The 16,765-nt window shown below is 34.7% G+C and overlaps 1 protein-coding gene across 1 annotated transcript in view; it reads right to left on the bottom strand.

Annotated features, from left to right (window-relative positions):
- LRRTM4 (leucine rich repeat transmembrane neuronal 4) overlaps nucleotides 1–16,765 on the bottom strand; it is a gene marked incomplete at both ends in the record, with an annotated part of 853,172 nt that overhangs the window by 224,254 nt on the left and 612,153 nt on the right. The window lies entirely within an intron of this gene.

A 16,765-nucleotide genomic window follows, 5' to 3' on the forward strand; every position in this document is an offset into this window, starting at 1 on the left:
CTGCACTGGCAGTGGCTACCTTGCCACTGTCACCAATCCAAACAGGTGAACACCCCAGCCCAGATTATTCCATACCATAGCTTGGAATGGGATCTGGGCTGGCCCTAAGAAAACACTTGGTCTAGCTACAGAGTGACAGCTTGGGAACCTGGGGTGTGGTCCAGGTGTGGAGGGGGGAGCAGCAGCTATTTTCTGTGCTTACTCAAACAGTGCCACAGGAACAGCTCCAGCCACACCCATTCTGCAACACAGACTTGGACTAGATCTAGGATGACCACAAAACGGTAAGGGACACAACTTGGGCTGCATCTGAGCCGAGCCCTGGAAGCCTACACAGGCAATGAATCAGACATCTATGGGCTCATAAGCTTCATTTACTTCAGCACTCCCCTCCTTTGGGGCAAATGCACATTCAAAGAGAACAGAGCCTGATTGAGCTCAACCTTCAGAGCTTTATTTCCAGTAACTGAGGAGAAGACTGCATCCCTGACAAGGCTGTGACAGCCACAGACCAGAAAGGAAGTGCAGCCTTTAGATCCTCTAACAGCAACAACACCCCCTATCAAGGCGACAGTGGCCAGCACACCCTGGGGAAAGATGTGCCTTGTATCCAAATCAAAACCAGCTCTCACCCCAAAGATATTGAACACACACAGTCTACTTAGGGATGTTCTCACATGAAAACACCCCTTCAAGACCACAATACATAACTATTTATCTTAAATTCATAGACAGAGAAAGTTAAGTAAAATGAAAAGTCAGAGGAACTACACCCAACAAAATGAGCAATAGAAAACCCTTGAAAGGACAAACAATGAAACAGAGAACATCAGTCAACCAGACACTGAGTTCAGAAAGATGGTAATAAAAATGCTAACTGAATGTAAAAAGATTATTGATATAAATGTGGGTCATTGTAACAAGGAACTAGAAACTTAAAAGATGATCCAATAAAAAATAGACAATTTAATTTCTGAGCTAAAAAGCAATCTAGAGGCAAAGAATAACAAAAAAAGTGACAAAGAAGAATGAGTTAGTGATCTGGAAGATAGAACAATGGAAAACACCAAGCAGGACAGCAGACAGAAAAAGAAATTTTAAAAAAAAGAAAAGAAAAGAAAACAATATACAAGATCTATGGGTTAATATAAAACATGCCAACTTACACATAAAAGAGGTTGCAGAAGGAGAAGAGAGAGAGAAGGGTATCAAAAATGTATTTTAAAAAATTATGCCTGAAAACTTCCCAAACCTAAAGAAGTAAACAGATATCCAGGTACAGGAAGCAAAAAAGGTCCCAAACAAAATGAACCCAAATAGACCCACACCAAGACATATCATAATTAAAATGGAAAACGTTAAAGACAGAATTCTAAAGGCATCAAGAGAAAAACAGAGTCATATAAAAGGGAACCCCTACAAGGCCATCAGCTGATTTCCCTGCAGAAACTTTGTAGGACAGAAGGGAGTGGCATGATATATTCAAAGTCCTGAAGGGGAAAAATCTGCAACCTAATATACTCTACCCAGAAAGATTATCATCTCTAGTAGAAGGAGAGATAAGAAATCTTAGACAAGCAAAAAATAAAAGAATTCAGCAATGCTAAACCTAGCATAAAAGAAATGTTGAAAGGTCTTCTCTAAATGGAAAAGTAGCAAGAATCTATAGGAAAAGAAAAACCCCAATAAGAAGGCAAGTATATAGTAAGGACTGAAGACCATTTAAATAAAACAGTACATAGAATAAAAACCAAAAAAATTACAAAAGCAACTATTACTACAATAAACAATAAAAGGATAAGCAAGAAGATGTAAAATAGGTCATTGAAAGTTCAAAATGTTGGGAGGGGAGTAAAAATGTAAATATTTTAGAATGTGTTTGTACTCAAATGATTATCAGTTTAGAGCAAGTAGAGATAGTTATGAGTCAACATACATGAACCCCATGGTAACCACAAATCAAAAACCTAAAATAGATTCACAAAAAAACTAAAAGAAAGGAACATAGGCATACTACAGAAGTAAATCATCAGACCAAAACAGGAAAAACAAAAAGAAGAAATGAACAGAGAAGAACCCAAAAAACAACTGGAAAACAAGGAATATAATGGCAATAAGTTATACCTATCAATAATTTCTTTAAATGCCAATGAACTAAATACTCTGATCAAGACATGGAGTGGTTGACTGGATCAAAAAGAAACAAGAATCTTCAATATGCTGTCTACAAGAGACTAATTTCAGGGCAAAAGACACACACAGACTAAAGGTGAAGATATAGAAAAGATATTTCATGCCAAAGGAAATGAGGGTAGCAATCATATCACACAAAATAGACTTTAAAACAAAGCCTATAACAAAAAACAAAGCAGAACATTACATAGTGATAAAGGGATCAATACAGGAATGGACTTTTACACTCCTTAAAATATATGCACCCAATACAGGAGTATCTAAGTATATAAAGCAAATACTAACAGACATAAAGGAAGAAATTGACAATAATACAATAATAGTAAGAGCAGTTAACATCCCACTGACATCAACAGACAGATCATCCAGAAAGAAAATCAATAAGGCAACAAAGTCCTAGATGACACAATAGACCAGTTGCACTTAATTGATATATAAAAGACACTACATTCACAAAAACAAGATACACATTCTTTTCAAATGCATATGGAACACTCTACAGGACAGATCACATACTAAGTCATAAAACAAGCCTCAACAAATTTAAGAGGATAGAAATTTTATCAAGCATTTTTCTGACCACAACAGTATGAAACTAGGAATCAACTACAGAAAGAAAAATGGAAAAAGAACAAACACATAGAGAATAAACAACACACTAATAACAAAACAATGGTTCAAGGATGAAATCAAATCAGAAATCAGAAAATACCTCAAGACAAAAAAATGAAAACACAACTTTACAAAATATATGGGATGCAGCAAAAGCAGGTCTAAGGGGGTAGTTCATAGTGAAACAGGCCTTCCTCAAGAAAAAGGAAATACCTGAAATAAAAAAAAAAACTTAACTACTACTTAAAATAATTATATAAAGAAAAACAAGCAAAGCCCAAAGTCAGCAGAAGAAAGGAAATCAGAAAGATCAGAGAGGAAATAAAGTAGACTTCAAAAAAAAAAAAAAAAAAGAAAAGATCAATGAAACCAAGAGGTCTTTTTTTTTAAGATAAACAAAATTGAGAAACATTTAGTGAGACTCACCAAGAAAAGCAAAATCCCAAATACACAAAATAAAAAATGAAAGAGGAGATATAACAACTAATACCACATAGATACAAAAAACATGAGAATAATATGAACAGTTATATGCCAACAAATTGGACAACCTGGAAGAAATGAACAAATTTCTAGAAACACACAGTCAGCCAAGACTGAGTCAAGAAGAAATAGATAATTTGAAAAGACTGACCACTAGAAGTGAAATGGAATCTCTAAAAAAGAAGAAAAAAGGTCCTGTAAATAAAATCCAGGATTGGATGGCTTCATATAAAGAAGAACTTCTACCTACTTTTCTCAAGCTATTCCAAAAAATTGAAGATGAGGGAACTTTCCCAAATTCATTCTACAAGGTCACCATTACCCAGATAGGAAAACCAGACAAGACACTCCAATTAAAAAAAATAATAATAATACAGGCCAATATCTTTGATAAATATAGATACAAAAAGCCTCAACAAAATATTAGCAAACTGAATCCAACAATACATGAAAAGGATCATATATCATGGTTAACTTGGATTTATTCCAGGGTCAAAAAGATAGTTCAACATACTCAAATCAATCAATGTGATACACCACATTAACAATAGGAAAGACAAAAATCACATGATCATCCCAACAGACACAGTAAAAGCATCTGAAAAAATTCCATATCCATTCAAAATAAAGAAGAAAAACTCTTATGAAAGTGGGTATGGAGGGAACATATCTCAATACAACAAAGGCCATTTATGACAAACCCACAACCAACATAATAATCAACAGTGAAATTCTGAAATCCTTTCTGCTAAATTCAGTAACAAGGCAAGGATGTCCACTCATACCACTTCTATTTAACATAGTATTGGAACTCCTAGCCACAACAATCAGATTAGAAAAAGAAATAAAAATTATACAAATTAAAAACAGAGAGGTAAAACCATCACTGCTTGCAAAAGACATGATACTCTGTACAGAGAATCCTAAAGTCTGCACCCCAAAACTGTTAGAACTATTAAATGAGTTCTAAAACATAGCAGGATGCAAGATTACTATATAGAAATTGGTTGAATTTCTATACAATAATAATGATATATCAGAAAGAGAATTTTTTTTTAAAATCCCATTTAAAATTGTACCAAAAAATATCTGGGAATAAACTTATTCAAAGAGGTGAAAAAGTTATACACTGAAAACTATAAAACATTGATAAAGGAAATTGAAGATTATTCAAAGAAATGGAAAGATAGCCATTCTCTTGAATTGGGAGAATCAGTATTATTAAAATGGCCGTAATACTCAAAGGGCTCTACAGATTTAATGAAATTCCCACCAAAACACCAAGGACATTTTTCACAGAAATAGAATAAATAATCATAAAATTTATATGGAACCACAAAACCTCCAAATTGCCAAGGCAATCCTGAGAAAAAAGCTGGAAATATAACCCTCCCAGACTTCAGACTATACTACATAACTACAGTAATCAAAACAGCATGGTTTTGACACAAAAACAGACACATAGATCAAAGGAACAGAATAGAGAGCCCAGAAATAAACCCACACACCAATGGTCAACTAATCTATGACAAAGGAGGCAAGAATATACAATAAAGAAAAGACAATCTTCAATAAGTGGTGCTGAGAGAATTGGACAGCTACATGTAAAACAATGAAATTAGAATATTCTCTAAAACCATACACAAAAATAAACTCATAATGGTTTAAAAACCTAAATGTAAGACATGGCATCATAAAACTCCTAGAAGAGAACACAGGCAGAACACTGTTTGACATAAATTGTAGCCGTATTTTCTTAGATCAGTCTCCTAAGGCAAAAGAAATAAAAGAAAAAATAAACAAATTGGATCTAATCAAACTGAAAAGCTTTTGCACGACAAATGAAGCCATAAACAAAACAAAAACAGAGAGATGGGAGAAAATATTTGAAAATAATGTGACCAACAAAGGGTTAATATCTGTAATATACAAGCAGCTCATACAACTCAATGCCAAAAGCATAAAAAATCCAATGAAAAAATGATCAGAAGACTTGAATAGACAGTTTTCCAAAGAAGACATAAAAATGGCTAACAGGCATATGAAAAGCTGCTCTGCACTGCTGATTATTAGAGAATACAAATCAAAACTATAATGAGATATCACCTCACACCTGTCAGAATGACTATCATCAAAAAGTCTACTAAATATCAAATGCTGGAGAGGATGTGGAAAAAAGGAAACCCTCATTGACAGTTTGTGGGAACGTAAATTTGTGCAGCCACTGTGGAAAACAGTATGGAAATTCCTTAAATAACTAAAAATAGAACTTCCATATGATCCAGCAACTCCACTCTTGTGTATATAACCAGAAAAAATGAAAACAGTAATTTGAAAAGATACATGTACCCCATTGTTCACAGGAGACCTATTCACAATAGCCAAGATTTGGAAGCAAACCAATTGCCCATCAACAGACAACTGGATTAAGAAGGTGTGGTAAAAACACACACACACACACCATATGCACATGCACACACGCCACATGCACACGCACACACAGTGGAATATTACTCATCCATAAAAATGAATTAAGTTCTGCCATTTGCAGCAACATGGATGGAACTAGAGATTATTATGCTTAGTGAAATAATTCAGAAAAAAAAACATTACTGGGTTTCCCTGGTGGCGCAGTGGTTGGGAGTCTGCCTGCCGATGCAGGGGGCATGGGTTCGTGCCCCGGTCCGGGAGGATCCCACGTGCGGGGGAGCGGCTGGGCCCATGGGCCATGGCCGCTGAGCCTGCGTGTCCGGAGTCTGTGCTCCGCAACAGGAGAGGCCACATCAGTGAGACGCCCGCGTACCGCAAAATCAAAAACAAAAACAAAAACATTACTATATGATATCACTCACTTGTGGAATCTAAAAAATAATACCAATAACTTTATATACAAAACTGAAACACACTCACAGACATAAAAACAGACTTATGGTTACCAAAGGGGAGAAAGAGGGAGGGAGGGACAAATTAAGGGTATGGGATTTATAGACACAAACCCCTATACATAAAATATCTATTTTATTATTCAGTTATATATGAGCTGCACGTATGATTTCTATGAGCAACAAGGATTTACTGTATAGCACAGGGAATTATACACAATATCTTGTAACAAATTATAATCTACAAAAAAAACCCCTGAATCACTATGCTGTATACCTGAAACTAACACAGGTATTGTTATAAATCAACTACATTCAATAAAAAATGCAAATAGTTCATCACACTGTAAATTCTCCATTATATACATATGTATAAAATGTTATGTACAATATGTATAGTATATAGGTTCGTATAGAAAACCTGAAAGTTAGAATTACATGAGATTTTATTTTTGTTTTATGATTTTCTATTTTTCAAATTTATAAAATAAACAGTATTATTATTGAAAAGACAAGAGAGTCAAAATAAAGTATAAACTGTTCCATCCAAAGGAACATGAAAGCAATACAGCCTTGCATGACCTCTTTACTCATTAGTCTCAAAAATTGCATCATAAAATTGCTGCACAGTCAGCAATACGTGGTATCTTTATCACAAATGCTCATATTAGCTTGCACAGACACACACACACAGGAATACCACATATCCTTTTCAGGACCACAGTATATTAACAACAATTTTCTGAGGGTCAAGATATTATACAGGTTAAGAGGACTCTAGAATCACATGGTGTAAGTTTTAAACTTGACTGCATTTTCTATTGTATGACCTTTTGCAAGTTATTTTTCCTTTAAAAACAAAATCTCTGTATAGTTATAATCCAGTCTTTTAAAAATCTGAACTTATACCATTCTTATAAGGTTTAAATTGAGAAATATATTTAAAATGCTTAATAGAATGTTCAACATGTTATAAACAATAAATGCTCACCATTTATATTGAGTAATGACTATTCATAATATACTGTGCTAGGACTGTGGGAGAAATGAAAATAATACAAGATGATTTATTTTTCCAGTGTGATTTTGGAATCAACACTTGTGAATAATTAGAGAGAATGTAAAATCTTATTTTCATTGTGTCCATCAGCATTGATTTATGATTTATTAGTTGCTCTCTAGTGTGTTTCCTTGACCATATACAATATGAGATATTTGAAGGAAATAAATTTATGATAAATTCCCGGTCTATCTTACAGTATTTCTAAAATATCCAAAGTCAGAATATCTAAAATTTCCCTCTGATCCTTCTTACCATCCTCAAACAAGAGTGTTGAGTCTGAGATATCACCTCACACCAGTCAGAATGACCATCATCAAAAAATCTACAAACAATAAATGCTGGAGACAGTGTGGAGAAAAGGGAACCCTCGTGCACTGTTGGTGGGAATGTAAATTAATACAGCCACTTTGGAAAACAGTATGAAGTTTCCTTAAAAAACTAAAAATAGAACTGCTGTATGACCCAGCAATCCCACTACTGGGCATATACCCCAAGAAAACCATAATTCAAAAAAGTCATGTACCACAATGTTCATTGCAGCTCTATTTACAATAGCCAAGACATGGAAGCAACCGAAGTGTCCTTTGACAGATGAATGGATAAAGAAGTTGTGGCACATATATACAATGGAATATTACTCAGCCATAAAAAAATGGAATTGAGTTATTTGCAGTGAGGTGGATGGATCTAGAGACTGTCATACAGAGTGAAGTAAGTCAGAAAAATAAATACCATATGCTAATACATATAGATGGAATCTAAAAAACAAAAGTTCTGAAGAACCTAGTGGCAGGACAAAAATAAAGACACAGATGTAGAGAATGGACTTGAAGACACGGGGAGGGGAAAGGGTAAGCTGGGATGAAGTGAGAGTGGCATGGACATATACACGCTACCAAATGTAAAATAGATAGCTAGTGGGAAGCAGCCACATAGCACGGGGAGATCAGCTTGGTGCTTTGTGACCACCTGGAGGGGTGGGATAGGGAGGGTGGGAGGGAGGCGCAAGAGGGAGGAGATATGGGGATATATGTATATGTATAGTTGATTCACTTTGTTATAAAGCAGAAACTAACGCACCACTGTAAAGCAATTATACTCCAATAAAGATGTTTAAAAAAAAAAAAAGAGCATTGAATCTTAACATTTTTCCCTCTGCCTGAATCAAACTGAATAATGCCATAGGTATCTGTAACACCTGTCATATATTTAAATTGTTTGATGTATTTCAGACTTGTTTGACTTATTTCAGACACCTCCTTCCTCTCATGTTCCAAATTCAGTTAGTCAGAAAGTTTTCTGTATTTTATCTCCTAAATATGTCTCTGATCTATTCTTCTCTATTTGCAGGATCTCTATCAATTCAGATTCCAATAACATCATATAGAGTTCCACCTACCCATCTATTCTACAAAACTCAATTAGTTTCATCTTTTAGTGTGGCAATTTTCATCATGTCACTTACAACATAATGTCATTCAGCTTCTCCTCAACAAATTGTAATCTCTAATATTGTTGGAATATGGGCATGGGCTCTTTTGGCACTCTTGCCTACCTCATTTTTTAATCTTCTCAAATAACTTTTCCATCACTTAACCTATGTTCCATCATGCAAAATAATTTTTAATTCATCAAACTGGCCATAGTTATAAAACTTGCTCTTTTACTCATGACAATTCTTAGGATATCCTTTCTCCTCAGCCACATATGTAGTTTTGTCAAATTCCCACTATTTCTTTAAGTCTTACATTATATATCATTTCCTTTGAGAAGCAGGTTTGTCTTATTTTTTTTAAATAACACTTTGCAAATACTGATGTTATAACACTTATTACATTCTCCCCCTGGATTTTGGACTATATGAATAGACCCTATGTCCTATTTGTACCTCTTTTCCCATCAACTAGCTCAGTGCCTGATGTAGTATAGTGGTTTAACAATATGAAGACAAATGAAGGTTGACTGAGGACTGGCATGTCATTTTCAACTATTTATTTGATTAAAAAGGCAATAAGGGATGATTAAAAGATTAAAGATGTAAGTAAGCAAAGTAAAGAAACTCAATGTCAGTTACACCATTCATCTATCTGTCATCAACATTTTGGCACATATTCAGGCATTTGTTTATGGAAATCTTACATTAAAAATGTAGCTTACAAGACATATGTAAAAACTGTTTAATTCACTAATGATAATTAAAAATATATAAATTAAAAACAGCACTGGGAACTCTAAAAGTAAAATCAAATTTGGTAATGAATCTAAAATCTAATAACACAGAGTATTGGTCAAATGGAAATATAAATGTATGTAAAGTATACAAAAAACATTAATCTTTCCCTTTTGCATGCTCTCTCCTCTCCTCTGCTCTATATGGATCTATCATCTAGCTAGCTAGCTAGCTATCATTCTATCTCTCTATCTTCTCTTACATGAGTGTATGTATGTGTGTGTATGTATATATATGTGCATATATACATAAATATGTGTATATGTATATATATGTGTATATATATATATATATAAATTTTCAGAAGTAAATACTCTTGCACAACCAGCCTATTCTTCCTCAATAGCTTTCCTTTAATCTTTAGCTCATTTGGCCTTTAACTCGCTTGGGTTGGCCAGAGGAGGAGAGTAATAAATATTTATGGTGGAGGGAAAAGGAACAGGTAAAGAGGAAAAGATAAATGATGTGCACACAATTCTTGATAATCCACACAATCAGGTAAGAATCCTCACCCTGCGAAACTACCCCTCTCACACTTTAGGCTCCTGCCCAGCATTCAGAGTTCAAAGGCTTCTGCTCAGTAAAGTACTTAAAGTAGATTCCCCTACTCATTGATTTGTGGCTTCTTTTTAGAGATCTCACAATCCCAGAGTTTTGTTGTCAATGTATTAAATCAAAACTGAGCTCCTCCTGTCAGTGCCTAGGGAGCTGTCAATTACCTTGCAGTCATTTAGCCTTTGCTAATTGCAAAATAAAGAGAACACTGCCCTTATCATCCTCCCAAAGGGCTTTCCTCTCATTTATATAGTACATCCAAGGATTTTCTAGTAACTAATTCAATTTTTAACGTCGAAGGAATCTGATTTTTTTAGATCTTAGAAATATGTTTAAGGAAGAGCTTTGGGTCCTCTTTAAAAATACCCTTCTTTATGTTAGCAGTCCATTAAACAGCTAATTAGCCTCTTGTGAGGATAGGTTGGGTGCTGAAGGAGTAGTACCATAGACCTTGCTTCTTACCTAGTCATTCCGCAAATTAAGTCTTATTCTATTTTGAAGAAGTTCTGGTATATTTTCTGTCTTTTTTGTTTGTTTGTTTGTTTGTTTCTGCCCTCCCCGTTTCCAGCTGGTGCCAAATACATAGATGCAAAAATGCAAGAAAAATGATGTTTTTAGTATTCGCCTCAATCCAGAAGCAGATGTCCTAGAATTCCTCCAAGAAACACAACCCTAGAAAAGTTGTCAGTGCAGGTCTGAATATAGAGAGAATTTAAGCCATTCAGGTAGACATACAGATAGCTAAATACTGATTGCATGCTGAATAAAGCTTTGCATTTTCCATTTAGTAACAAAATTTTCTAATTAGTAATAAAATGCCATAACAATATAATAATAAAAATAGCACCAATAATAATATAATTATGATGATGAAAATGATGATGCTATTGGTAATGGTTCTGAGCATTTACTGCATTCTCAAACTATATTATGGACCACTTGTTTTTAGATACATTGTCTTCATTTCTCACAACAACCACAAGAGTTGAAATTGTTATCTCTGTATTTTTAAAAAAGATAAGAAATTGAGGTTTAGAAAAATTAATAGTTGACCCAAATTCTCAAATGCATCTCTCCTGGTCTGTGTCTTCTTCAAAATATCTCTATTCTGAGGAACTTCTGATAACTTTCATGTAATTTCAAATCAGAAACCATTTTAGAGATCACTCAGTCCCACTCACTCCTTTTAGGGAAAGGAAATCGAAACTCACAGAGTTAAGTGATGGACCCATGGTCAGGGAGTTCAAAGCAGTACACAACACAGTCTTGCTTCCATGACATCTACAATGGCTCCAAAAATTAGGATTCATAATTTGATAATTGTGAATAAGTGTACAGGATAAAAGTGATAGAATATTTTAAATCTCTGAGAAGCCAATGAGTACATTCAAGACATACACCATGCTGCCTATTTAGTTCTTAGACAAAAGCAATATATTTCACAGTATTCAATTCTGAAAGCTTTTTCTTCTCCTAGCACTCATGAAACTAATACTATTGTAAATAGTGAGGAAACATTTTTTATTCTGTTGCAAATCCCAAATGTTCCTTGTTGGTTTCTTTCCTATTAAAATGATAAGCGCATTGGTCTGGGTTCTTACTTTACAAGTACACTATTGATTTATGAGAAGTTGAATAAATTCAGCAATATTCATGGCATATTATACAGATGTCATAAATATTATAGAATAACTATTATCCTTAGCTCAATAACTTCTGAAAAATAATTGGTTTGCGTTATGAAACCTGTAATTTCTCACAAAAGGAAAATACCCTGAAGTAATTTCACACCACCTTCACATATGTTCTGCCAAGAGTTACATAAAGCCAAAACTCCCAGCCTAAAGCTGTAACAATGTAATTAGATTTCATTTCATGACTGAATATGCTGATTTCATTGGAAGGTGTTTAATCACATATTTTGCTTATTATGCCAAAATGTCACATTCAGAGGTTGATAAGTTGAGTTACAATTACATGCACTATTTTGGGGAATAACTGAGACAAGAGCAGTATGAAGTTCCCATTGAAATGTAAATAAGGCCCACTTAAGTCTCAGGATCATTGATTTATTTGCTCTTCAGAACCAACCCCTTTTTTCAAAATCTCTCCAAGGCTTGCAGAACAGAAAACCTGATGACAGTACAAAGCAGCATGTGAAGGCAACTAGGTAATTTGATGATCCAAGATTCTTGAGCTGGAAACAAGAGCAAACTCCCTGTGATGGGACTGATGCTAGAGGGGAGAGCAGCTGCATATGGAAGAGCAGTCTTCTGAGACAGATGAAACAGACTCCCAATAGCACTTTCTCAAAGTCTATAGTGAATATCACCTATATATGCATGCACCTGTGTGTTTGTTGAAAGCACACATTGTCACCCAACCAACCCATTCATAATGTCTTGAGTTGGAGTTCTGGAATATTCACCTCTGGTAAGCTCCCCAGTCAATTCTGAATACACACTGAAGTTTGACAACCACTGATCCCTAGAATTTGGTGGCAGACAATTGATGAGAGAAAAGCAGATGATTAACAGGTGCTAAATCCCATATGGGACATCAGTTGAATTTCATTGGGAAGGCCAGTCACTGCATCAGGAGAACTGGGGGAGATTCAGATAGGTGATTGGCATCAGAGGTGTCTGTCAGGTAGAATAGGGGTGGGCTCTAGTCTCAGGTTTGGGTAGAGTTCTGATCTCAAAGAAGAAATAGTTTTCAGTGTAGCCCCTTGTTTCAGAAATACTGGTACAAACCTGGATAGTAAACAAGGAATAAGGAGTCAGCTTGGAATGGAGAGCATAGGGCCAGAGTTTAACTATATTAACTGTTTTTAAATGTATTTACAAAAACATTCAATCATTCAATTGTGGATTTGTTTTACAAAGTTTTCAAATGGACATAGCAGAAAAGAACAGAAAATAACACACCCTTCTCCAGAAATACATGTATAAAATAGAGAGCAAAAAATCAATAAGATTTAAATTGTAATGAAAAATTTTATGGTTATTTACTTTTCTATAAAATGAAGACTGATGATTATAGTGATGGTGTTATATTTCATCCCACCTATCATGCTGTTTCATTGATCTGCAAGGGAACAGATGTCTTTATTTTGGGGCTCACCATCATTTTTCTTTTATGGCCTTCATTTAAAATGCAGCACAGGACCTGGTTGTTATTCTAGCACATTCCCAGAAGTCAGCCATTCCAGGAAAATCTCAACCATTCTCAATGGATTTTTCTCCAGAAGAATTTGTCAGTAAAAAGGAGGGACCCAATAGTATTTCCCGGAAAATCCTGGTCAGATCTGCTCATCCAATTAGATGAGAGGTCTGGGGAGGATGAGAATATGAGAGAAAGTAACAGGGAAAGTAAGTGTGGCTAGCACCCACGGTGATCCTCTCAGGAGAGAGAAAGTTTTTTCCTCCTACTATAGGCAAGCTCCTAATTAATATATCTCTGAAGTCACAAATCACTCTTTGCCTCGTAAATGTTGTGTGTAATTCATTCATTCATTCCAAACATTTTTAAGCTCCTTCTGTGTGCCATGTGGTAGTTTAGGCACACCCATAAATAAGACTGTTGATGTATCTAACTTCATGGCATTTGGAACACTGGATGGCAAGGTTTGTGTCTGATTTATCATGCCACCTCCAATGAAAAATATTTGCCACATGAAATCATGAAATTAGTATGAAGAAAAGGTTTGCTAGAGTTAATTTTGTGGTTCTTCTTCCTGCTTTCTCTTTAAAAGGTAAGCAAGAATATTCAGCAAACATTTTTTTCTACCAAAATTTGACAAGTATGTACCATTTGGACCAGATCAAAATGAGAATGCTTTCTGTGATACCAGAATAACAAAATCAGGTTTTGACTCTCTGAGGTGGATGACAAACATATTTGGTGATATATAAGCTAATTTTATTGCATAAAAAGTGGTGTAATTGATGGCAGTTGGAAGGAAACTGACAGCTGACAAAGAAAGGGTTGGAAGATCAGTGGCAATGAATTAGCATATGATTTCTATGAAATTATAATCGTAGGATAAATGACTAAACGTCTTGAAAGTACTAATTACAGTGTCCCATGTCACACTACAATTTTATTTGCTTTATTATGTTTATATAATAGGAGAGTACTATTTGTCCCTACTTCCAATTACATTAAATTGATAAGTTTTACTGATTTTTAAAATATTCTTAAGTGGAAGAAATATTTTCTCAGAAGTTTTAGTTCTCCAGTGCATATTACAGAAAATATATGTAACATCTGACATGCACACTCTCCTGAAGATAGACATGCTGTTTACTTTTTCCATTGTCTAAAGTTTTCATATGGAAAGAAGTCTTCACTGGTATTTGGAACACTCTGCCCAAGAAAATATTGCCTTTCCTGTGAGACAAGGGGGATTGTAGACCATATTGCTTCTGATGAGCTCTAATATATACTTTCAAAGGTAATGCTCATTTCTATTCTATCAGTGCTAATGCAACCAGATAACCCATTTATGCAATTTTCTACCTTTCTACAAGATGGATGAGTAAGCTTAATGTACAAAAGATGACAAAATGAAATACAGAAGTCTGGACAGAACAGAGTAATCAGGGTAGCCCATACAATTACTAGCATCTGTCAGTCTTTCCCCATCATTTGTCATTCATTCTGCTAATAATTCTCACATTTGAAATTATATGTCATGGAATAAATGTGATAGAAAGTTACTTTTCAGCTTTTCTTAAATAAAGGATCAATGAAACATGCATTGAGAAAAAAAATGCAACTGATATTACTTGTCATGTTCACATTTTCAGGGTGGAGGAAAATGTACTCTCAAAGTAGCACCTGTTAAGAACACAGTACATACGGAGAATAATTTCCATTTCCTTAGAAAAATGTCTTATCATCTGTTCAGATAAATGCACATTTTTCTAATGCTGAATTATATGATTATTAATACATTTGCTCTAGTATATCTGTATTTTTTTATTCTGACATACCAGAGCATGAAAAATGATTTAACAGATTTTTAAACATATTTTGACATTATTATTCCTGAAAGTTAAATTTTTTTTAAGTTAGAAATATTTATTTTGAGAACACTAGACAGTTTGAAAATACCAAATGATTGTATTATTATTATAGTGTATTTTATAATATTAACCAAACCCTCACTATGCCTAAAAATTTTAATAAATAAGAGGGTGGGATTACCAATGTGATACACATACACACATAATGAAAATGAAGAGAAAGCCCAGAGAATTATCCAGGTAATATATCTACACTTTAGTTTCTAATAAAAGTGGAATTTCAAATGAGTACAAATAATATTTTTCAGTAAATTGTGCTAGGATATGGAAGGAAATTTGATTACATTTTAAAGTAAAATGAATACTCTGATATACTAAGGTTAGAAATTTAATTTTCCAGGCTCCCCTGGTGGCACAGTGGTTGAGAATCCACCTGCCAATGCAGGGGACATGGGTTCGATCCCTGGTCCGGGAAGATCCCACATGCTGCGAAGCAACTGAACCCGTGTGCCACAACTACTGAGCCTGCATTCTAGACCCTGTGAGCCACAACTACTGAGCCAGTGTGCCACAACTACTGAAGCCTGTGCACCCTAGAGCCCACGCTCCACAACAAGAGAAGTCACCACAATGAGAAGCCCATGCACCTCAACAAAGAGTAACCCCCGCTCTCCGCAACTAGAGAAAGCCTGTGTGCATCAACGAAAACTCAATGCAGCCAAAAATAAATAAATAAATTTATTTAAAAAAAAAAGAAATTTAATTTTCCAAAAATATTTCTGGAGTATATTCAACAATGTATTTTAAAAGTTCTAAAAATTTACACACTTATCTTTTAAAACCATTTACAATTTTTTTTAATCTAAGGAAATCATGAGGGGCATGCAGAAATAATTATGCACAGCAATAATCTTCTTGGCATGTGCTTTTAAACTATTTTATTTTATATGTGTTTTCTACATTTCTTAGCATTCAAAATTGATAATTTGGTAAATTGAGTGGCACTTTAAACAGTGGATCCTTATTTATAAATATCACATGAACTGTGTACAGATGTATGCTGATAAATATTTAACAAAAGAAACAAACAAATGAATAAACAAAAAGCCCTGATTAGTAGCACTGGCTGATTTCTGTGACGTAAATTCTCCCACTACGGTGGGTTTCTAGCTACCAGCCTGACATCATAATGCTGGAGAGGGAAAGGGATAAGTACAGTTGGTCTTATCTTTGAGCACACCACTGGACCCATTTAAAAAAAAATAGCATATCATAGGCTCGGGGAGCTCATCTTATTTTTGTACAAACAAGTTTCTTCTCCTCATAGTGATTTCTTAAGTAGGACCCCTCTTTGCCATGCATGTGGTGAGAAACAGGCCACTTTGCTCTTAATGCTTAGTTTAGGCAAGGAGCATGCATCCTCACTTGCTCACTAGGGATCTGAGGACAAAATCTAACAGGAATAAAATCAAAGGACATTTTCTGGCCAATCCTCTGTGATTTTATAGGGAAACTCTGGAATTAGAGGGAGGTTGTTTTCATAAAGGGCTAGCAGTAGTGTGGAAGAGACCAATACCTGACATATTATTTCTTCCCCTACTATTCTGTATTCTGAGCATTTTATTTAATATCACTACATTTTAATTTTCATGTCTCAAAAATCAAAGAAGATAATTATACCCACACTAATAGTCAAAAGATGATTCTGAGGTGAATG

Source organism: Grampus griseus, assembly GCF_964374135.1.
Source record: "Grampus griseus genome assembly, chromosome: 15".
Lineage (NCBI taxonomy): Eukaryota > Metazoa > Chordata > Mammalia > Artiodactyla > Delphinidae > Grampus > Grampus griseus.